Here is a 24,625-nt window from a genome sequence, read left to right on the forward strand (position 1 = left end):
GTAGGGGACAATTTCCTGGCGCAAGTGCTAGAGGAGCCAACTAGGGGGGGCGCTTTTCTTGACCTGCTGCTCAAAAAACCGGGTAGAATTAGTGGGGGAAGCAAAAGTGGATGGGAATCTGGGAGGCAGTGACCATGAGTTGGTTGAGTTCAGGATCCTGACGCAGGGAAGAAAGGTAAGCAGCAGGATATGGACCCTGGACTTCAGGAAAGTAGACTTCGACTCCCTCAGGGAACGGATGGCCAGGATCCCCTGGGGGACTAACTTGAAGGGGAAAGGAGTCCAGGAGAGCTGGCTGTATTTCAAGGAATCCCTGTTGAGGTTACAGGGACAAACCATCCCGATGAGTCGAAAGAATAGTAAATATGGCAGGCGACCAGCTTGGCTTAATGGTGAAATCCTTGCGGATCTTAAACATAAAAAAGAAGCTTACAAGAAGTGGAAGGTTGGACTTATGACCAGGGAAGAGTATAAAAATATTGCTCGGGCATGTAGGAATGATATCAGGAGGGCCAAATCGCACCTGGAGCTGCAGCTAGCCAGAGATGTCAAGAATAACAAGAAGGGTTTCTTCAGGTATGTTGGCAACAAGAAGAAAGCCAAGGAATGTGTGGGCTCCTTACTGAATGAGGGAGGCAACCTAGTGACAGAGGATGTGGAAAAAGCTAATGTACTCAATGCTTTTTTTGCCTCTGTTTTCACTAACAAGGTCAGCTCCCAGACTGCTGCGCTGGGCATCACCAAATGGGGAAGAGATGGCCAGCCCTCTGTGGAGATAGAGGTGATTAGGGACTATTTAGAAAAGCTGGACGTGCACAAGTCCATGGGGCCGGATGAGTTGCATCCGAGAGTGCTGAAGGAATTGGCGGCTGTCATTGCAGAGCCATTGGCCATTATCTTTGAAAACTCGTGGCGAACTGGGGAAGTCCCGGATGACTGGAAAAAGGCTAATGTAGTGCCAATCTTTAAAAAAGGGAAGAAGGAGGATCCTGGGAACTACAGGCCAGTCAGCCTCACCTCAGTCCCTGGAAAAATCATGGAGCAGGTCCTCAAAGAATCAATCCTGAAGCACTTGCATGAGAGGAAAGTGATCAGGAACAGCCAGCATGGATTCACCAAGGGAAGGTCATGCCTGATTAATCTAATCGCCTTTTATGATGAGATTACTGGTTCTGTGGATGAAGGGAAAGCAGTGGATGTATTGTTTCTAGACTTTAGCAAAGCTTTTGACACGGTCTCCCACAGTATTCTTGTCAGCAAGTTAAGGAAGTATGGGCTGGATGAATGCACTATAAGGTGGGTAGAAAGCTGGCTAGATTGTCGGGCTCAACGGGTAGTGATCAATGGCTCCATGTCTAGTTGGCAGCCGGTGTCAAGTGGAGTGCCCCAGGGGTCGGTCCTGGGGCCGGTTTTGTTCAATATCTTCATAAATGATCTGGAGGATGGTGTGGATTGCACTCTCAGCAAATTTGCGGATGATACTAAACTGGGAGGAGTGGTGGATACGCTGGAGGGGAGGGATAGGATACAGAAGGACCTAGACAAATTGGAGGATTGGGCCAAAAGAAATCTGATGAGGTTCAATAAGGATAAGTGCAGGATCCTGCACTTAGGACGAAAGAACCCAATGCACAGCTACAGACTAGGGACCGAATGGCTAGGCAGCAGTTCTGCGGAAAAGGACCTAGGGGTGACAGTGGACGAGAAGCTGGATATGAGTCAGCAGTGTGCCCTTGTTGCCAAGAAGGCCAATGGCATTTTGGGATGTATAAGTAGGGGCATAGCGAGCAGATCGAGGGACGTGATCGTTCCCCTCTATTCGACATTGGTGAGGCCTCATCTGGAGTACTGCGTCCAGTTTTGGGCCCCACACTTCAAGAAGGATGTGGATAAATTGGAGAGAGTCCAGCGAAGGGCAACAAAAATGATTAGGGGACTGGAACACATGAGTTATGAGGAGAGGCTGAGGGAGCTGGGATTATTTAGCCTGCAGAAGAGAAGAATGAGGGGGGATTTGATAGCTGCTTTCAGCTACCTGAAAGGGGGTTCCAAAGAGGATGGCTCTAGACTGTTCTCAATGGTAGCAGATGACAGAACGAGGAGTAATGGTCTCAAGTTGCAGTGGGGGAGGTTTAGATTGGATATTAGGAAAAACTTTTTCACTAAGAGGGTGGTGAAACACTGGAATGCGTTACCTAGGGAGGTGGTAGAATCTCCTTCCTTAGAGGTTTTTAAGGTCAGGCTTGACAAAGCCCTGGCTGGGATGATTTAACTGGGAATTGGTCCTGCTTCGAGCAGGGGGTTGGACTAGATGACCTTCTGGGGTCCCTTCCAACCCTGATATTCTATGATTCTATGATACATCTGAGGGAAGGGAACAGAAGGAGACTCCGCCGATTGGAAGGCATGAGATGCACTGTCCTAGGGTTGGGGGTTCCACGACCACCACTCCCAAGAGAAGAAGGTGGGTGGTGGTGGTCGGGGACTCTCTCCTCAGTGGGACTGAGTCATCTATCTGCCGCCCCGACCGGGAAAACCGAGAAGTCTGCTGCTTGCCAGGAGCTAAGATTCACGATGTGACGGATAGACTGCCGAGACTCATCAAGCCCTCGGATCGCTCCCCCTTCCTGCTTCTCCATGTGGGCACCAATGATACTGCCAAGAATGACCTTGAGCGGATCACTGCAGACTACGTGGCTCTGGGAAGAAAGATAAAGGAGTTTGAGGCGCAATTGGTCTTCTCGTCCATCCTCCCCGTGGAAGGAAAAGGCCTGTGTAGAGACCGTCGAATCGTGGAAGTCAACGAATGGCTATGCAGGTGGTGTCGGAGAGATGGCTTTGGATTCTTTGACCATGGGATGGTGTTCCAAGAAGGAGGAGTGCTAGGCAGAGACGGGCTCCACCTAACAAAGAGAGGGAAGAGCATCTTCGCAAGCAGGCTGGCTAACCTAGTGAGGAGGGCTTTAAACTAGGTTCACCGGGGGAAGGAGACCAAAGCCCTGAGGTAAGTGGGGAAGTGGGATACCGGAAGGAAGCACGAGCAGGAGCACGTGAGAGGGGAGGGCTCCTGCCTCATACTGAGAAAGAGGGGCGATCAGCGAGTTATCTCAAGTGCCTATACACAAATGCACGAAGCCTGGGAAACAAGCAGGGAGAACTGGAAGTCCTGGCACAGTCAAGGAATTCTGATGTGATTGGAATAACAGAGACTTGGTGGGATAACTCACATGACTGGAGTACTGTCATGGATGGATATAAGCTGTTCAGGAAGGACAGGCAGGGCAGAAACGGTGGGGGAGTTGCATTGTATGTAAGGGAGCAGTATGACTGCTCAGAGCTCAAGTATGAAACTGCAGAAAAATGTGAGAGTCTCTGGATTAAGTTTAGAAGTGTGAGCAACAAGGGTGATGTCATGGTGGGAGTCTACCATAGACCACTGGACCAGGGGGATGAGGTGGATGAGGCTTTCTTCCAGCAACTCGCAGAAGTTACTAGATCGCACATCCTGGTTCTCATGGGAGACTTCAATCACCCTGATATCTGCTGGGAGAGCAGTACAGCAGTGCACAGACAATCCAGGAAGTTTTTGGAAAATGTAGGGGACAATTTGCAAGTGCTGGAGGAACCAACTAGGGGCAGAGCTCTTCTTGACCTGCTGCTCACAAACGGGGAAGAATTAGTAGGGGAAGCTAAAGTGGATGGGAACCTGGGAGGCAGTGACCATGAGATGGTCAAGTTCAGGATCCTGACACAAGGAAGAAAGGAAAACAACAGAATACGGACCCTGGACTTCAGAAAAGCAGACTTTGACTCCCTCAGGGAACTGATGGGCAGGATCTCCTGGGAGAACAACATCAGGGGGAAAGGAGTCCAGGAGAGCTGGCTGTATTTTAAAGAATCTTTATTGAGGTTACAGGGACAAATCATCCCAATGTGTAGAAAGAATAGTAAATATGGCAGGCGACCAGCTTGCCTTAACAGTGAAATCCTTGCTGATCTTAAATACAAAAAAGAAGCTTACAAGAAGTGGAAGATTGGACAAATGACCAGGGATGAGTATAAAAATATTACTCGGGCATACAGGAGTGATATCAGGAAGGCCAAATCACACCTGGAGTTGCAGCTAGGAAGAAATGTGAAGAGCAACAAGAAGGGTTTCTTTAGGTATGTTTGCAACAAGAAGAAAGCCAAGGAAAGTGTGGGCCCCTTACTGAATGAGGGAGGCAACCTAGTGACAGAGGATATGGAAAAAGCTAATGTACTCAATGCTTTTTTTGCCTCTGTCATCACGAACAAGGTCAGCTCCCAGACTACTGCACTGGGCAGCACAGCATGGGGAGGAGGTGACCAGCCCTCTGTGGAGAAAGAAGTGGTTCGGGACTATTTAGAAAAGCTGGACGTGCACAAGTGCATGGTGCTAGATGCGTTGCATCCGAGAGTGCTAAAGGAGTTGGTGGATGTGATTGCAGAGCCATTGGCCATTATCTTTGAAAACTCATGGCGATCCGGGGAAGTCCCAGACGACTGGAAAAAGGCTACTGTAGTACCCATCTTTAAAAAAGGGAAGGAGGAGGATCCTGGGAACTACAGGCCAGTGAGCCTCACCTCAGTCCCTGGAAAAATCATGGAGCAGGTCCTCAAGGAATCAATTCTGAAGCACTTAGAGGAGAGGAAAAGATCAGGAACAGGATCAGGAACAGTCAGCATGGATTCACCAAGGGCAAGTCGTGCCTGACGAATCTAATTGCCTTTTATGACGAGATAACTGGTTCTGTGGATGAAGAGAAAGCAGTGGACGTGTTGTTCCTTGACTTTAGCAAAGCTTTTGACACTGTCTCCCACAGTATTCTTGCCATCAAGTTAAAGAGGTATGGGCTGGATGAATGGACTATAAGGTGGATAGAAAGCTGGCTAGATTGTCGGGCTCAACGGGTAGTGATCAATGGCTCCATGTCTAGTTGGCAGCTGGTATCAAGTGGAGTGCCCCAAGGGTCAGTCCTCAGGCCGGTTTTGTTCAATATCTTCATAAATGATCTGGAGGATGGTGTGGATTGCACCCTCAGCAAGTTTGCAGATGACACTAAACTGGGAGGAGAGGTAGATACGCTGGAGGGTAGGGATAGGATACAGAAGGCTCTAGACAAATTAGAGGATTGGGCCAAAAGAAATCTGATGAGGTTCGACAAGGACAAGGGCAGAGTCCTGCACTAGGACAGAAGAATCCCGTGCACTGCTACAGACTAGAGACTGAATGGCTAGGCAGCAGTTCTGCAGAAAAGGATCTAAGGGTGACAGTGGATGAGAAGCTGGATATGAGTAAACAGTGTGCCCTTGTTGCCAAGAAGACCAATGGCATTTTGGGATGTACAAGTAGGGGCATTGCCAGCAGATTGAGGGACGTGATCGTTCCCCTCTATTCGATGTTGGTGAGGCCTCACCTGGAGTACTGTGTCCAGTTTTGGGCCCCACGCTACAAGAAGGATGTGGAAAAATTGGAAAACGTCCAGCGGAGGGCAACAAAAATGATTAGGGGACTGGAACACATGACTTCTGAGGAGAGGCTGAGGGAACTGGGGATGTTTAGGCTGCAGAAGAGAAGAATGAGGCGGGATTTGATAGCTGCTTTCAACTACCTGAAAGGGGGTTCCAAAGAGGATGGCTCTAGACTGTTCTCAGTGGTAGCAGATGACAGAACAAGGAGTAATGGTCTCAAGTTGCAGTGGGGGAGGTTTAGGTTGGATATTAGGAAAAACTTTTTCACTAGGACGGTGGTGAAACACTGGAATGTGTTACCTAGGGAGGTGGTAGAATCTCCTTCCTCTGAGGTTTTCAGGGTCAGGCTTGAGAAAGCCCTGGCTCGGATGATTTAATTGGGGATCAGTCCTGCTTTAAGCAGGGGGCTGGACTAGATGACCTCCTGAGGTCCCTTCGAACCCTGATATTCTATGATTCTATGGGGGAGAGAAAGGAGCTGGACTTAAGCCCAGGGTGAGGTGCTGCCAAATGGTTACAAAGGGCAAAACTCTGACACAGGCTGGGGCAGAGGGCTAACAGTTACCCCGCTGGACTGAGACACCAGTATTCAAAAAAATATGGTGGTGGGGAAGAGGTGCTTTTATTTCCCTTCCCACAGACAGCACCTCTCAGCATTGGCTTCCCAGGGGTGGGTTCTTAAAGACACATGCATTCCAATGCTTTTTCTTAAAGGCACAGGCATCCCAATGCCTAGTCACTGCAGCTCCTCTCTGTCTGATGTAACATACTGTTGTGCTGCAGGAGAGTTAATTCAGTGATATATTTTACATATACCCCCTCAGAAACAAAGAATCCCTTATCAGTGTATCTGACTGCACAAAGTCTCATAGCACTTCACAGATTTGTCTTATCTGATGCTGGGATTCCCTGATTCCCTGAATTACTCTTATCACTTCATCATTTAGCTTTGTTATTGTGGAGATGCATGTGATTGTGCTATTTAATTTATATTTTAACTACTCATTGAAAATATGCATAAGTAAGTACTTGCTAGTAGTTTTAGCAGTGACATTTGTGTTTCTAGTATTGCACTTGCTATGTTTTTTTTACTGAGATTTCTAATTTGGAATTTTTAATTCTAACTTTTTCTTCTTATTTTTAGAGCAGAAGTTTCTTCTCTTGGATCATCTGACTTCCAGTCTGACTGAATTTCTGACCAACTTTTTTTTCTGATCAAAGCAGGATCGGTCCTGCTTTGAGCAGGGGGCTGGACTAGATGACCTCCTGAGGTCCCTTCCAACCCTGATATTCTATGATTCTATGACCGGCTCTCAAAACTTTTTTTTCATTCAATCCACCAAAGGTGATTGCCTTTTGCAACTGCTGTTTTGCTTCTCAATCCAGCCCTTAGTGTTTTTCCAGATGCTATTGCTTGTGTGTAGAACTTGATTCACAAATATTCAACAAAGGCCGTATGCAATTGTAACACCGACAGACCCCGATCGTCCCTGGAGCTTAGTGCATGAGCCTCTATCGCATGAGCTAAGGCTGTAGGGCAGACTCAATCAAATCTCTCTCTCTCTCTCTCCAACCCTCACCCCCTGCCCCACTAGATGGGACAGGAACAACACACACACCTATAACATCTTTCTCAGAGGCAAAAGTCTGTTGTAACTTTTGCTGAACATTAGAACTGCCATAGTGGGTCAGACGAACAGTCCATCTAGTTCAGTATCCTGTCTTCTGATAGCAGCCAGTGCCAGGTGCTTCTGAGGCAATGAATAGAACAGGCAATCAACGAGTGAACTATCACATCGTCCACTCCCAGCATCTGGCAGTCAGAGGTTTAGGGACACCCAGAGCATGGGGATGCATCCCTGATTATCCTGGGGCACTCCACTTCATACCGGCTGCCAAGTAGACATCAAGCCGTTGATCACTACCCGTTGAGCCTGACAAACTAGCCAGATTTCTATCCACCTTCTAGTCCATTCATCCAATCCATACTTTTTTAACTTGCTGGCAAGAATATTGTGGAAGACTGTATCAAAAGCTTTGCTGACGTCATGCCCACTGCTTTCCCCATAACCACAGAGCCAGTTATTTCATCAAAGATAATGGCCAATGGCTCTGAAATCACATCAGCCAACTCCCTCACCATCCTCGGATGCATTAGATTTGGACCCATGGACTTGTGCATGCCATGCTCAACTCCTACTCTCAACCCACCCACCACAGTGATAAATCATAGAATAGAATATCAGGGTTGGAAGGGACCTCAGGAGGTCATCTAGTCCAACCCCCTGCTCAAAGCAGGACCGATCCCCGACTAAATCATCCCAGCCAGGGCTTTATCAAGCCTGACCTTAAAAATATCTAAGGAAGGAGATTTCACCACCTCCCTAGGTAACACATTCCAGTGTTTCACCACCCTCCTAGTGAAAAAGTTTTTCCTAATATCCAACCTAAACCTCCCCCACTGCAACTTGAGATCATTACTCCTCATTGTTAGGGGGCTTATTCCTTCACCCACTTACTTCCCTGGTCCTTCTCGCATGAACAGAGAGCAACAATACCCGAAGTCCAAAGGTGCAAACAATTCAATGTTTATTGGGGTGAACTTCCAGCAAGCATGATTCCAGTTTCCTTCCTTAGTATCCTCCTTCCCAGCTCTGACACCACAGAGCCTTACACCTGTGTCCCTGTTCCCATTCCTGCCCTTAGCAAAACATGATTCCAATTTCCTTACCCCCATTCCCTGTTCCCATTTCCCCCTTTAGCAAAACATGATTGCAATTTCCTTACCCCTATTCCCTGTTCCCGTCTCCCCTCTTTAGCAAAACATGATTCCAATTTCCCCACCCCCATTCCCTCACTTCCTAATTGACTGCAGACTATATAGTAAAATTTGAGTTCGGCTTAGCTATACCTTAACCAATCATTTTACTGAAATTTAACTAACCAATCCTAACATATTGTAACATGATTATGTAACCAATTATATCCCACCACCTTAATTAGTTTACACCCAGCAAAATTAATTATACAGCAGACAGGAACAATCACAGAACCAGAGAGATTATACAGACAAACAGTAGCAAAGTGGGAACTATAATGACAAAACAATACAGAAGTGAGGATTTCACATCCCAGCTATTGATAAGTGAGTTCTTGCCAGACAGGATGCCATCAAACTAAGTTTCCTTTTACATTTTCTAGGCACTTCCCTTTCTCTGGAAGTGACAGGACTACAATCCTGTCCTGATAGTGCCTAACAGCCCAATAGCACCTTATTTCAAAGTGACTAGTTTGGAATGTGAGGATGTGACTGTTCGCTTCCTAGCTTATGGCTGTCTCTGCTGCTTAGCCAAAGGCCTTAGCCTGAGAACAGGGCCACAGACTGTCACAGTAAGAGAAGGCCCTTACACCAGCAGATAGTGATTTTGATTCTTTCTTTTATACCTCTAGAACTAGCCAAGTGATAAGAATAGACCTAAATTCTTAAAGTACAGGCCTTCGCAGACAGGCCTGAATATCTATATCCTAACACTCATTCTGCCATCTGCTACCACTGAGAACAGTCTAGAGCCATCCTCTTTGGAACCCCCTTTCAGATAGTTGAAAGCAGCTATTAAATCCCCCCTCATTCTTCTCTTCCGCAGACTAAACAATCCCAGTTCCCTCAGCTTCTCCTCAGAAGTCATGTGTTCCAGTCCCCTAATCATTTTTGTTGCCCTCCGCTGGACGTTTTCCAATTTTTCCATATCCTTCTTGTAGTGTGGGGCCCAAAACTGGACACAGTACTCCAGATGAGGCCTCACCAACGTCGAATAGAGGGGAATGATCATGTCTCTCGATCTGCTGGCAATGCCCCTACTTATACACCCCAAAATGCCATTGGCCTTCTTGGCAACAAGGGCACACTGTTGACTCATATCCAGCTTCTCATCCACTGTAACCCCGAGGTCCTTTTCTGCAGAACTGCTGCCGAGCCATTCGGTCCCTAGTCTGTAGCAGTGCGTGGGATTCTTCTGTCCTAAGTGCAGAACTCGGCACTTGTCCTTGTTGAACCTCATCAGATTTCTTTTGGCCCAATCCTCTAATTTGTCTATGTCCCTCTGTATCCTATCCCTCCCCTCCAGCGTATCTACCTCTCCACCAGTTTAGTGTCATCTGCAAACTTGCTGAGGGTGCAATCCACACCATCCTCCAGATCATTTATGAAGATATTGAACAAAACCGGCCCGAGGACCGACCCCTGGGGTACTCCACTTGATACCGGCTGCCAACTAGACATGGAGCCATTGATCACTGCCCGTTGAGCTCGACAATCTAGCCAACTTTCTATCCACCTTATAGTCCATTCATCCAGCCCATACTTCTTTAACTTGCTGGCAAGAATAGTGTGGGAGACCGTGTCAAAAGCTTTGCTAAAGTCAAGGAATAACATGTCCACTGGTTTCCCCTCATCCACAGAACCAGTTATCTCGTCATAGAAGGCAATTAGATTAGTCAGGCATGACTTGCCCTTGGTGAATGCATGCTGACTGTTCCTGATCACTTTCCTCTCCTCTAAGTGCTTCAGAATTGATTCCTTGAGGACCTGCTCCATGATTTTTCCAGGGACTGAGGTGAGGCTCACTGACCTGTAGTTCCCAGGATCCTCCTCCTTCCCTTTTTTAAAGATGGGCACTACATTAGCCTTTTTCCAGTCGTCCGGGATTTCCCCGGTTCGCCACGAGTTTTCAAAGATAATGGCCAATGGCTCTGCAATCACATCCGCCAACTCCTTTAGCACTCTCGGATGCAGTGCATCCGGCCCCATGGACTTGTGCTCTCCAGCTTTTCTAAATAGTCCCGAACCACTTCATTCTCCACAGAGGGCTGGTCACCTCCTCCCCATGCTGTGCTGCCCAGGGCAGTACTCTGGGAGCTGACCTTGTTTGTGAAGACAGCTTTTCTAAATAGTCCTGAACCTGTTCCTTCACCACTGAGGGGCGAGATGCTGATGTGGCCAACATCAGAAGATGGTAGGAAAGCAGGGCCAGCCCCCCTGGTGGGGCGTCTTACCGTTCCCACTCAAGGTGCTCACTTTTGCAGTGGGGCAGGAGATTTTTCCCCAAGAGGCTTTTCCCCAGCTGGCAAGAAGCAGAGAAACACCGAGGCTCCAAAGGTACTACTTCGCCCCCTCAGGCACAGGGACAGGTGCACATTTGGAGGAGGAAACTGCTCTACACGCTAGCCCAGGCAGCTGCCCATTTTCTTTGGCAAGTCAGGAATGGAAAAGGCTAGACTGAAAACACCTGGGACTCATGCCCTAGCCTTTGTGACGCCCAAAACCAACTCCTTCCCGGGGCTCTAGCTGAAGCCACAGCATTGGCCTGAGCGGCCAAGAAGGGGATCCAGCCCTGAAAGGAGCAGGACTTTCAGTACAAAAGGAAAACTGCACAAGCACAACCACAAAGGGACTCGACCCCTCAATCGCCTGATCCGAAGTCAGACGCTGTATCCGTTAGGCCACGTGGTCACAGGAGAGAAGCCTCTCCAAGCACTTCTTTAGGAAAGGCAGACAATGTGTTTCTCAGGTCATCTACTGAGGGGGCAGAGACACTCTGAGCACACAAAGTCGAGTTCCCAGCGAGATGTGAGACTTAATTCTATGGAGCCAGGTGCAGGACTTTTGCAGGGAGGGTTAAGCATGGGGGATTGGGGTGCAGTGGACGGACTGGTTGTCTAGGAGTGGAGATTTAGTTGCACTGAGGCACAGGAGGGAGGAGGAGGAGGAGGAATCCTGCTGATAGGCAGTAGCAGTGGAGAAAAAGAGGAGGGGTTCCTGGGACTTTTTTTTGCCTCGCTTTTGCATGCCTGCCTGCTTGTGTTTGTGGTGGAAGGGGTAGATGTTTTCAGCAAGCCTGGCTAGTTCAATCTGTAGAGCAGGGGTGGCCAACCTGGGGCTCCGGAGCCACACGTGGCTCTTCAGACATTAATACGTGGCTCCTTGTCCAGGCACCGACTCCGGGTCTGGAGCTACAGGCGCCAACTTTCCAATGTGCCGGGGGCGCTCACGGCTCAAACCCTGGCTCTGCCACAGGCCCTGCCCCCACTCCACCCCTGAGCCTGCTGTGCCCTCGCTTCTTCCCCCTCCCCCCAGAGCCTCTTGCACGCCACGTCATAGCTGATTGGGAGGTGCAGGGAGGGAGGGGGAGGTGCTGATCGGTGGGGCTGCCAGTGGGTGGGAGGCGCTGGGAGCAGCGGGGAGCTGATGGGGGGCTGCTGACATATTACGGTGGCTCTTTGGGAGTGAACACTGGTAAATTCTGGCTCCTTCTCAGGCTCAGGTTGGCCACCCCTGCTGTAGAGCATCAGGCTCTTAATTTGAGGGTACAGGGTTCAAGCCCCTGCCCGGCCCCTCAGCTTGTACACTGCCTTGTGGGCCAGGAGCTAAATGATTCCTGATCCTGGCCAGAGCCACACACGGATTCCCGGAAACCGTGGCAATTTCCTGGAAAGGCGCCTTTCTCCGGCTGAGTCCTTAGGAATCAGGAGAGGCCCAAATCCACAGGAGCAGGCCTAGAAAGCACAGTCTCAGGCTGGCAGGAAGTGCTGTGGGGCCAGGTGCTGAGGAAGCCCAGAGGGAGAGCAGTAGAGATGGGGGAGGAGAGAGAGGGAGCAGCTGCAGGGAAGCAATGAGTACAGCATGCAAGTGTAAAGGGGGGGTCTGGTCCTGATGATGTGGCAAACTTTCCTGGCTTATACACGACACGGGTGGAATTGGTTAGTGAAAGGATCCAAGTCCTCACTCCCACTCCCTTACCCAGAGGCCTGCCTGACCTCGAGGACTCTCCTTCTAGTCTCCTGTGTGGCAGAGTCCTCGTAACCCCGACAAGGCTGGGCCCAGGATTCCTGGGAGGCTCGATCCCCAGTCTTGTCATGGTCACTTAGAACAGGGGTAGGGTGTACCCGCTCTTGACACTTCCCTGACCCACTCATCATTGCATGCGCTTCAAGCAAATACAATTTATTAACCAGCAATCAATTTAAACCATAAGGAAAGATGGGAAAGGTTAAAAGAAAACATGTCACCCCACTCTGTGGCACAGGGAGATCACCAACAGTGTCTCTGGAACGCAAGGGAAGTTCACAGTCTCTCCCTCATATGTCCAAGGCGTCCTTCCCAGGCCCTGGCTGTGCTGCAGGGATGCCACGGGCTGGACGCTTGCTCTGGCCGTGGTCACATGCCCTCAGGCTCTAGGTGGCAGGACCCTTCTTCCAAGCGTCAGCCCCCATGTTGGGGTTATGATCCCCCCACAAGTCCGGCCTGCAAGGCCTCTTGACTTGTGGCGTCTCCCTGCACTGGGCCTTCTACCCAGGGTCCCCCTTGCCCTTCCCAGCTGCTCACCACACCCACCTCCAGCCCCAGTGCCGCTGCTGCTCTGCCTCCATCTCCCTGGGCCATTCCTCCGGCCTCTCTGGCTCTGCTTGCTGCAGCTCGTCTCCCAGCATAGATCTGCTCCCTGGACTGCTTCTATGGCTCCTGCTGCTGCAGCTCGTCTCCCAGCACAGATCTGCTCCGGTTCTCTCTGGCTGGCGCAGCTCTGCTCCCCGGCTCCTGCTCTCTCCTTAGCTCGGCCCCACTCTGGCCCACGTAATTCCAGCTCATATGGAGGATGGGACCCCTTGGCCTGGTGACTCCCCCATTAGATTGCCTGCCCTGTCAGTCCAGCTAACTTGGAGCTTTGTCCTCTCCCCATTGCCCCTAGAACTGAAAGCCAAGGAAGCTGAACCCCACAGACTAGCCATGGAGAAGAAAGAAAGAAAGAGAGAAAAAAATGCTAATTGGATTGCTAGTAAAGCAGAACCAGAACCTTCCCACATCACTGATTCCCACCTTCCAAAAATCCACAAATGGGAACGATTGTGTCCTGCATGCAAAGTGACAGACGACATTACAGAATATTTCAGATTCCTGAGGACAAGAAAATTCCCACAAAGTTGCAAAGTTAACTAGTAAAGTTCTGAATACATTCAAGGAAGTGCCAATTCAGGATGGTTTAGATTGCTATAAACTCAAAGAAATGATTTTGAAATGATTTCAGATCTCCCCAGAAACATATTGGGTGAAATTTAGGAATCTTAAAAGAAATGCTGGTATGAATAATGGGGAATATGTAAACAAGATGAAAGATCTGATGGGAAAATGATGAGTGGAAGGGGAATTGCAAGCTTTGAAGAAATGTTTGAATTTGTTGCTCAGGAGCATTTCTTAAGCATATGTAAAGATGATGTGAAGCAGTGTCTATGGGACAAAAATGTGAAAACTGTGGATGAGGAGGTGTCTCTAGCTGATGCCTTTGAACAGACCCAGATATCTACTGAGTGTAAACCACAGAAAGGGAGTTTAAACCTGGTGGAAAGCAGGGTTCCCGTTTTACCCCTGGGAAAAAGGAGGGTGGCTGGGAGGCTGGGCACTCATCCCCAAAACCATTCCTCTAATCCCCATCCCAAACCTCCTGTGAAAACAAGAGCCAAAAAGGTGCTGTCACTGTAATTCCACTGATAACCTGAGGAATAAATGCCCTGTTCTGAGAGGAAGCAGGCAACAAATAGCCCATGTTAATTCTGCTGTCCTCAACACAGAAACCTTGCATGTGCCAGACACTTATTGTATTGGTTTTGTGGGATTACCATCTGCAGAACCAGACACGGAGCACATAAAGGTTGTCAAGATTAATGGCGAGGTTTGCCTATGATGGGAGGCTACAAGTGCAGAAATTTCTGTGGTTAAGCAGAGTGTAATTCAAGAAGGTAAGACTGCCAGGAGAAAGGGCAGAACTTTTATTAGTAGGAGGTTACAGGATTCTTGTGCCTTTGACGAAAATGCACATAGAAACTGTGAAACGAAACATAGAAACGAAAGCTCATGCTCAAATAAATTGGTTAGTCTCTAAGGTGCCACAAGTACTCCTTTTCTTTTTATAGAAACTGATGGTTTTAAAAACTATCCCCATTGACATGCTTATTGAAAATGATTTTTTTTAGTGTAGCTCAGACTGTTATGGTGCATAGTCGCAGCAAGAAGAAATATGATGCTGGGACCCCATAGGGAAAGAGTAAAGTTCCATGAACTGCTGAATGAATGGGAGAGAGTCTCTTTAACTGCTCTGCAGGAGGGGGAAGCAGCATTATTTCAGGTGTAGGGGAGGTTGAGACCAGTTCCTGCACTGCTGCTGAAGACTCCACCACGTCAGGAAGGGAAGGGGATAAAGTGCCTGTCAGTGAGAAAACTGTCCAGGCTGTTAGCTGTGAACCCTTTGCAGCTGAAGAGGGGTCATATCCTGCTGTAGAGAGCACAGAGAGGTATGGTCATAGAGGGGGGCCTAGAGAAGAAAACTGGGGAAATAATAGTGGAAGTACATGAAAGTCTCCTCACTGGTCATTTGGGAGAGGATGCCAAGGATAGAGTGGCTGATTCAGCATCTGTGCACCCAGGCACTCAGCCTGACTCAGGTTCAGAGAGGACTGACTGTGAAACTGACCTCCCAAAGGGGAGCAGTCACACAGCTCACTTCTCGGGGATAGAGAAAGGGGCAATGGAGGGTACCCCAATCCAGGTCCCAGTTTTTCAGGACACCGGTCCTGATATGCTTCTGGAAATAAACTGTCTCTCTTTAAGACAGGATGCAAATTCTACTGAAGAAATGCTTGTCTGTGAGAATGCAAATGACTCAGTTGGCAGAGGGGAGTAGGGCTTCCCCTGGGGTTGGTAAGACACAGAGAGCAGCTGAGTGAGAGCTCCTGGGAAAAGTTTTGTCAGACCAAACAGCAAACACTCTTAACCCAGACAGCTCATATCACAACCCTCTAGGAAAAGGGGGAAGGTCCCAGTGCTGGGAGTGAGGATCACATTGTAACACCAAGAGGGGAAATGGATTTTTTGCATGTGCATAACCCCAGGGTTGGGAGACAGCTCCACAAAAGGCCAGCCAGTATGCAGAATCCCCCTACATCCTTATCTCACCACACCATGGAGTACCAAAGCCCAAAATATATGATTGCATTGAGGACCCACACTGAAGGGGACACTGAAGGGAACACTGGAGGGAAATTAAAACCAGTAACTGAACACGTTCTAAGGTTCAGGAAGGAGTTGGAAGACACAATGTGGGTATTGAACAAACCAGACTGTCTAAATAGAAGATAAAGATACTTGGAAATGCCTACCTGTGATGAAGGATATGGTGTTACTATTAAATCTCATGATAAAAGGTTTGATACTAATGGTAAACCTTATGACAAAGAATTTGATATTGATGGTAAATTCTATAAAAAGGTGCAATATACACAATTTTTGGGAAAAGCTTTTGGGACATGCTAGGAGTGGTAAATAAGAGCACAGCCTTTGTTAGGAAGCTTTATGGTAATGCTGCTTCTCAGCTAATACCTGTAAATAGGCTTGAAGCTTGTCACAGCAGAGAAACCATAATAAACTTGGTCTGCTGAGAAAAAGGGGAAACTAAGGCACTCCACCTCATTGCATTGATGGCTAAATGCCAAGATACACTCTAGAAAACGTTAATATCTGTATTGAGCTAATACCAGTTGGAAAAGCAGAAGGGTTAACAATGCTGCACAGATACAAAGAGGTACTTTCTAGCAACCCAGAGAAGGCATACTGGCTACCTTTTGAGATCATCAGACTGATCCAGAAAGTGTTAAAAGGTACACAGAACTTTGCAAGAGCACATGTGGGAAACACTACCATGTTTAGCAACACTTGGGAGTTATATGGTCAAAACCTAAGACAGACGTTGGGCACACTGCCTCCGCATTAGACTGGCTAACACTCCTGTAGTAAGTAGGGAGGTGTGACACTCTGGGCCCAAAAGCAACACCCTGGCACCCCCGTATTTACTAGGGTGATATGATTATGATATGCTTTGTACAAAGTATGCCTTGGGAGGTTCATTTTGAACGTCTTAATCTGTTGAACATTAATATCCTGTTGGATTGTATGAAGTATTGTGAAATGAGTTACTAAAAACTGTTATGATGTTGGGAACACCCACATTACAGTTACAATAAAGAAGTAGCCATCTACAGCCAGAGAGCATTAATGGCTCATCAACCCACAATCCACTATCCCAGAGAATACTTGGAGAAGGCAAGCAGGCCATGGGGTGGACTACTACATGTCACAGTAAGGATCTTTCTAGCAAGCTGGAAGAAGGTATAAAGAGAGAGACAGTGACATCATCACTTAGCCTCTTGCCTCTACCCCATCTCAACATCTGGAGGAAGGCCTGGAAGACAGAGACTTTGAACTGGGGAGTTTGGTTCCAGGCTGGAAAAGGGGCCAGTCTGTGCACTGAGGAACTGTAACCTGCTCGCAACAGCTGTCAGGGTGAGAAAAGCTGTTTGAACCAACTCTTGCTTAGAATAAAAGTTTAGGATTTACAATGGGTGTTTCTATTTTTATTTCTTAAGATAAGTAACTTTGACCTTTATGCTTACCACTTATAATCACTTAAAATCTATCTTTCTATAGTTAATAAACTTATTTTAATGTTTTAGCCTTACCAGTGAATCTGTCTAAAGTGCTTGAGAAATCAGCCCAGGTCTGCATGTCCACTTTCCTTTGACAAAGTGGCAAACTAGGTAATGAACTTACACTGGCCAGGCTTCTGACCAGTGCAAAATGGGACTGTTCTGGGGTGCAAGGCTGGAGAGCTGGGGGGAATTGGCTGGAGCCTATTGATCATTCATGAGTGGCTGGGAGATCATCTGTGTTACACAGTTGGGTGTGTCCCTGCCTGTGGATGGCTGTGTAAGTGCAGTGCCTATCAGAGGCTTGGAGCTTAATATCAGCATCACAGTGTGAGAGGCAGCCCAGGCAGTGCAATCCACACTAAGGCAGTTGAATATTTTAACATCAAAACCAAAACATTGTTCATGGTTAAGCTACAACCCCAAAGCCAATTAAATCTTCCTCCTCAGATTTCACGATTGGCTAAATCCTTCTCCTTCCCCCTCCAACACAGATCAAAACCTTACAGGGGCTTTAATAAGCAGAAGTTTAACAGCTTGTCACTGAATAGTTTACAGCTAACAGTTTAGTTTCTTCAGACTTCACAGAATGGGGAGTACACATTCGAGCATTTCAGAGGGCAGAGTTTAAGGGATATTTAGATTTGGAGAACTATTCTATCTGGTGCGTTCCCTGTCTGGATTCCACTGGTGATCACTGGTGCACACACTGACACACTACTATGATAGGAAAGCCAGGACATCTACCAGTCAATAAAAATGAAAGAAAAAAACAGGACAAGGAATGCTAAAATGACAAGGGGTTGGAACTTGCCAGCTCTCGTAGTGTTCCGACTCACATAGAGTAGGAGCAGTAGCTGTAGTCAAGAAACAAAGTGATTGGGCAGCTGGCCAAGCACTCCCCACTGCTGGGTTTTCTCAAGTATAGAGAGATGGAAAAGGCTGCCAGAGCCTGTCATTGATTACATGACTTCCTTCCCTAGAGGGGATCAATCTTTCTTAGAGAGCTTGTTGACTGGAAAGGTAGAAGATTTCAGCCTTTCCTTGGTCTTTATGGTTGACAATTCCAGCTTACTCCACTTTAGGGTGTGTCCCCTGAGATCTCTGGGCAAATCAGGGTGAAGTATGCCTTGGACACCGACAACATGACCCAATGCAGTTGGAATGAGGCAAACTTTGGGTTAACATCATTTTGGAAAATTCTTCCCTAATCCAGCAGTTTTCTTAAAGTACCTGTTCATGAAAACCACATTCAGTGTAGATGTGTGAACCCCAAAGATAAAAACGAAAGAAAAAGCAAGGCCAGTTTTGAGGATGGCTCCATAGCCTGGCCTAAACGGTTCAATAGCTATGCTTTAATATCTAGTATTAGGATATAGATATTCAGGCCTGTCTGCAAAGGCCTGTACTTCAAGAATTTAGGTGTATTCTTATCACTTGGCTAGTTATAGAGGTATAAAAGAAAGAATCAAAATCACTGTCTGCTGGTGTAAGGTCCTTCTCTTACTGTGATAGTCTGAGGCCCTGTTCTTAGGCTAAGGCCTTTGGCTAAGCAACAGGCAGCCATAAACTGGGAAGCGACCGGTCACATCCTCACATTCCAAACTAGTCACATTGAAAGAAGGTGCTATTGGGCTGTTAGGAATACAATCCTGTCCTGATAGTGCCTATCACCTCCAGAGAAAGGAAAGTGCCTAGAAAATGTAAAAGGAAACTTAGTTTGATAGCATCCTGTCTGGCAAGAACTCACTTATCAATAGCTAGGATGTGAAATCCTCACTTCTGTATTGTTTTGTCATTATAGTTCCCACTTTGCTATTGTTTGTCTGTATAATCTCTGTCTGGTTCTGTGATTGTTCCTGTCTGCTGTATAATTAATTTTGCTGGGTGTAAACTATTTAAGGTGGTGGGATATAATGGTTACATAATCATGTTACAATATGTTAGGATTGGTTAGTTAAATTTCAGTAAAATGATTGGTTAAGGTATAGCTAAGCAGAACTTAAGTTTTACTATATAGTCTGCAGTCAATCAGGAAGTGAGGGGGTGGGTGTGTGGGTGGGGGTGGGGAAATGGGAACAGGGAATGGAGGTAAGGAAATTGGAATCATGTTCTGCTAAAGGGGGAAATGGGAACAGGGAATGGGGGTAAGGAAATTGGAATCATGTTTTGCTAAGGGCAGGAATGGGAACAGGGACACAGGTGTAAGGCTCTGTGGTGTCAGAGCTGGGAAGGAGGATACTAAGGAAGGAAACTGGAATCATGCTTGCTGGAAGTTCACCCCAATAAACATTGAATTGTTTGCACCTTTGGACTTCGGGTATTGTTGCTCTCTGTTCATGCGAGAAGGACCAGGGAAGTAAGTGGGTGAAAGAATAAGCCCCCTAACATCTAGCTTTTTCAAAAGGAAAGGAAAGGGGTCTGACTACCTATAAAAATAACTGGTTACAGACGTTTTTAACAAAAAGAACAAACCAAAAAACTAGTAATGGTCTCATGCTTTTTCCATCATCTTTCTTATAAATATATATTGACATCTCATCACAGAAGTTGTCTTTCCTTTGCTAACAAGAACTAGAGAAATTAGGTAACCCTAACAGTCTAACTGGGTAAAAGGTTACATAACTGTCTCCTTGAGTAGTTGTGCTCCTAACAGAAATTGACTTTAAAGCTTGTCAGAATAAATTCAGTTTGAAATAGAAATCATTAAAGTCTATACAGTTCTGTATTCTCATGCACATTATTACTCTCTCATATTCCATCACCACAACCTTTGGAGTATGGTTTTATTTCAAAATTCCTTAGTAAGAAGTGGTAAAATACCTCAAATAAGCTTTTAAGGATTAGCTACTGTTTGCTATATTAGTAATGAAAAGAGAAATATAATCAGAAATATATTGGAAAGATGAAAGTTATCACATAATTAGTCTCTTGTTCGTTAACAAATAATGAACCTCATGTTTAATTTCATTGTCACTGGTAACAATAACATAATCAAAGATTACAAAATCTTATAATATATGGTACTTTCCTTTAATTCCATTTAACACCCATTTCCACCAAATGAACCCTTCTGTAAACTTGTGGTTTACACCCATATAGGTGCCTTCCATTTCTGGAAGTTAATTTATCTGTGGCTTTTCTGACATAAGTGTTGGTGGAAAGGGTCTCACACTACGGGTGGGAAGGCTTGCAACATGAGTAAAACCATCTCTATTCTATTTTCACACTATTTATCTTTCAAAGTAGCTGGAGATGGAGACATGATGCAAAGGCATAAAACACAAGACCAAAACTAAGAGACTAAAGCATAGAATCAGGACTCAACATTCATGTATCTTGCAGTCTGAACCTGGAGCTTGACACAGTATATCCCTAATGGGTTACCACCACTTGCGCAGAAGGAAAGTCCTTATTGTCCAACAGTGCAGCCAGATTGGGATTCATGAGGAAGGAATGTCCTCAGAAAAAGAGTTGATCCTCCACTCTGCCTCGTGAAACTTTGGATTCAAATGGTAAAGGGCAATTTCAATCTAACCACTGCATCCTTTGGGACTCTAATCAATGCCACTGAACTAGGGAGTTGTGTTCTAAACACAGTTTTACTTTGACCATAGCTGTCAAGGTTCCTCCCCCACTCTGAACTCTAGGGTACAGATGTGGGGACCTGCACGAAAACCTCCTAAGCTTACTTTTACCAGCTTAGGTTAAAACTTCCCCAAGGTACAAGCTATTTTACCCTTGGACTTCCACTGCCACCACCAAACTTTATCTGGGTTCCTGGGAAAATGTAGTTTGGACACGTCTTTCCCCCCAAAATCCTCCCAACCCTTGCACCCCACTTCCTGGTGAAGATTTGGTAAAAATCCTCACCAATTTGCATAGGTGACCACAGACCCAGACCCTTGGATCTTAAGAACAATAAAAAAGAATTCAATTTCCTTACAAGAAGACTTTTAATAAAAGTAAAAAAAGAATCACCTCTGTAAAATCAGGATGGTGAATACCTTACAGGGTAATTAGAGTCAAAACATAGAGAATCCCTCTAGGCAAAACCTTAAGTTACAAAAAAGACACACAGACAGGAATATTCATTCTATTCAGCACAGTTATTTTCTCAGCCATTTAAAGAAATCGTAATCTAACACATAGCTAGCTAGATTACTTACTAAGTTCTAAGACTCCATTCCTGTTCTGTCCCCGGCAAAACCATCATACAGACAGACACAGACCCTTTGTTTTTCTCCCTCCTCCCAGCTTTTGAAAGTCTCTTGTCTCCTCATTGGTCATTTTGGTCAGGTGCCAGCGAGGTTACCTTTAGCTTCTTAACCCTTTACAGGTGAGAGGATTTTTCCTCTGGCCAAGAGGGATTTTAAAGGGGTTTACCCTTCCCTTTATATTTATGACAATAGCTCACAACAGCTTTCATCTCTATGGTGAAAACCAACTACTGGGTGCCTGCTGTTTTTACCTGAGTTCTTGCCAAATCCTTGGTCTTGATGAGGGCAAATTTACATTTCTCTGGAGAAGAATCCTTTACCAAACCATCCAAAATCTCAGAAGTGCTAGTGAAGAATGACTTCCCCAAACATGCTCAGTTTATTTCTTTAATCTGATGGAACAAGTCTAAATTAGAAACTAAATAAAGGTCTGGATGAGAATCACTATACGGTACAAGACGTGGGGGGTTTATTCAAAAAGAGTAAACTTTCTGCAGCTGTCCCACATTAAACACTCATTTCATTTGATACACATTGGAAGCATTACAGAGGGTGAGTTCAACAACAACAACAAAACACTTCTATTTTCTCCACATTTGCATTGCTAGAGACAGCACTTCTCTCTGTTAGGATTAGCTAGGAGATATCTTCAGGAGTAACCACCTCTAGCGCCTGGGTAACAACTAGGGTTGCCAACCTTCCCAGATTGGCCGGGAGTCTCCCAGAATTGGCCTCAATCTCCCGGTGGCTATTACAAGCCATTTGTGAAATTTTAATAGGTCATTAAAAGTCCAGTGGGCAGTGCAGCAGGGCTAAGGCAGGCTCTCTGCCTGCCCTGGCTATGAGCGACTCCTGTAAGTGACCGGCAAGTCCCTCTGTCTCTTAGGCGCAGGGACGGCCAGGGATCTCTGCGCACTGCTCCCGTCCAGAGTGCTGACTCCACAGGTCCCATTGGCCCGGAACTACGGCCAATGGGAGTTGCAGGGGTGGTGCCTGCAGGCAGGGGCAGCACGCAGAGCCACTTGTCACCGTTCCTCAGTCATAACTGAGAATACCAAATTCAGGACAAACTCAGAAATAGGCCAGACACACCCCAAAACTGGTGGTTATTCTCCCATAAGATATACCAGACCAGCAACAAACGTAAACTTCTGTTTCACCACTCTGGCTAACAAGAAGTCAGAAAAGCAGTTTCCTTAGGTATTCCAGTCCTTGTACCACCACCAAAAACACTAAACTTAATGATGAGTAGTTATTTAAAACCAATTTAATCAACCAAAGGGTTCTTCTGATCTCAGAGGTCCAGCCACACACCCAGGTCAATACAGAACTCAGATCTTACCCAATAAACATGCTGTTGCCATTCCTTTAGTATCTAAAATCTAAAGGTTTATTTATAAAATGAAAGAAAGAGGTGAGAGTTAAAATTGGTTAAAAGAATGAAATACATACAGTAACTGCAAAGTTACTGGATCAGGCTTCTAGCAGTGATGGAATAAACTAATGGCTTGTTAAGTCTCTGGTTGCTGCCAAATCATTGGAAGGTCCTCAATCAATTGGTTAGAATGCTCCCATTAGTGTAAGTCCATATTCCAGTGGCGATGTTTCCAGGGCTTTTACAGCTTCTGCGAAGTGAAGGGAAACCCATTGTTCTAGTTTGTGGAAAATTACAGGTAACAAGATGGGGTTTGGAGTTACATGGGCAAGTCACATGTCAGTGCCTGCTTCGCTTAGTTATAGCGGAGGCCATTACCCATACTTTCTTTAGTTAGAACGTTCACAGGAAAATCCATCAGGCATGGATAGAAGTCTTCCAAGGTCCACTGTGAGTTCAGTGTTCTTTGATGGGCCATTCAACTTGAATAGTTCCTTCACAGTGTGCTGGCTAAATATCTTGTGGGTGTTACCACAGGAGCAAACGTGTAGTAATACAGGTACATAATTAATATTCGTAACTTCAGGTACCAAGACAATACATGCATAGAAATAGCATAAGCATATTCAGAAAATCATAACTTTTCCATTGACCCCTAACTTGACACACTTTGTACAAGATCTGTTGCAATTATATAACAGTACAATGATCTATATGATCATATTTTAATTATATAATGTCACAGCCTGGCTGCCCCTGAGCCTAGGAGCCGGACACGTCAGCCGCTTCTGGGAGCTACCTAAGGTAAGCACCGCCCAGCCGGAGCCCGCTCCCCACACCCCCTCCCGCCCCCAAACTCCCTTCCAGAGCCCTCTCCCCACACTCCAACTCCCCACCCCAGGCCTAAGCCCACTCCTGCACCCAAACTCCCTCCAAGAGCCCCCTCCCCCTGCCCCAGTGCTGAGTCCCCTCTCACACTCCGAACCCCTAGGCCCCAACTCCCAGGCCAGAGCCCACACCCTCTCCCCCTTCCCCAGCTCAGTGAGAGTGAGTGAGGGGTGGTGGACAGTGAGCGATGGAGGGAGGAGGATGGAGTGAGCGGGGGACGGGGACTCAGAGAAGGGGTGTGGCAGGAGCATGGCCTCGGGGAAGGGGCAGGGCAAGGATGCTTGGCTTTCTGCGATTAAATGTCAGCCTAGCCGTATTCAAGGTTATGTGAATATTTCTATTGGTGTAACTATATCAGGAGGTTGCACCAATGTAACTAGATTGATTTTTAGTTGCCAAGGTGCAGGCTGTCTCGTAGATAAGCCTTCGTCAGATGAACCTTGCAAGAGGATAGCTTAAAACCACTAAAAACCTTAGCAAAACCTTGATTTAAAATGTCAAGGAGAAGAGTCCTTGCAAGATTCATGTGAGCAATAATTTCCTCGATAGCATATCCCATAACTGTGAATATTCTCTCCAGTTGACTGAACTGCATTTGAACTTTCCCATTTCTTCACGGAGCGGAGAGGAAAAACAAAAAATAAGGAAAAAAATTACCATTGAAGCAAATGGGACTTTGAGACAATAAATCTGCCAGAGAAAACGAATATCCAGTTGTGTGACCAAACATCCTTTAAGAAAGAGAAAAATCTACCAGAGATATAAGACATTTTCTGTTTCCGACAGAATGAGATTCTAGAGCAGGTTTCATCTGATGACTCAAAATCAGGGCCACAGATTTTCCCACTGCATTGTCCTCTGATCCACTGAAACCTGCTTCACTCACTGCTGTCTCATTATTATTGAGTTGCATTATTTGCAAAAGTTTTAGCATCATGATAATGGTTTGTCTAGACTAGGAAATGTGGAGAACATTAGGACAGGTCAAGGGGAAATACACTGGCTAACCCACAATAGTATACTTGGGCCATGTCAGTATAGAAAACAGCTGTGATTTTACATCTGGGTAGCTCACTGGAGCTAGCTAACTACAAAAACATGCTAATGGAGAAAAGGCTCAGGT

The sequence above is a fragment of the Lepidochelys kempii genome, chromosome 16, assembly GCF_965140265.1.
Source record: "Lepidochelys kempii isolate rLepKem1 chromosome 16, rLepKem1.hap2, whole genome shotgun sequence".
NCBI classification, from domain to species: domain Eukaryota; kingdom Metazoa; phylum Chordata; order Testudines; family Cheloniidae; genus Lepidochelys; species Lepidochelys kempii.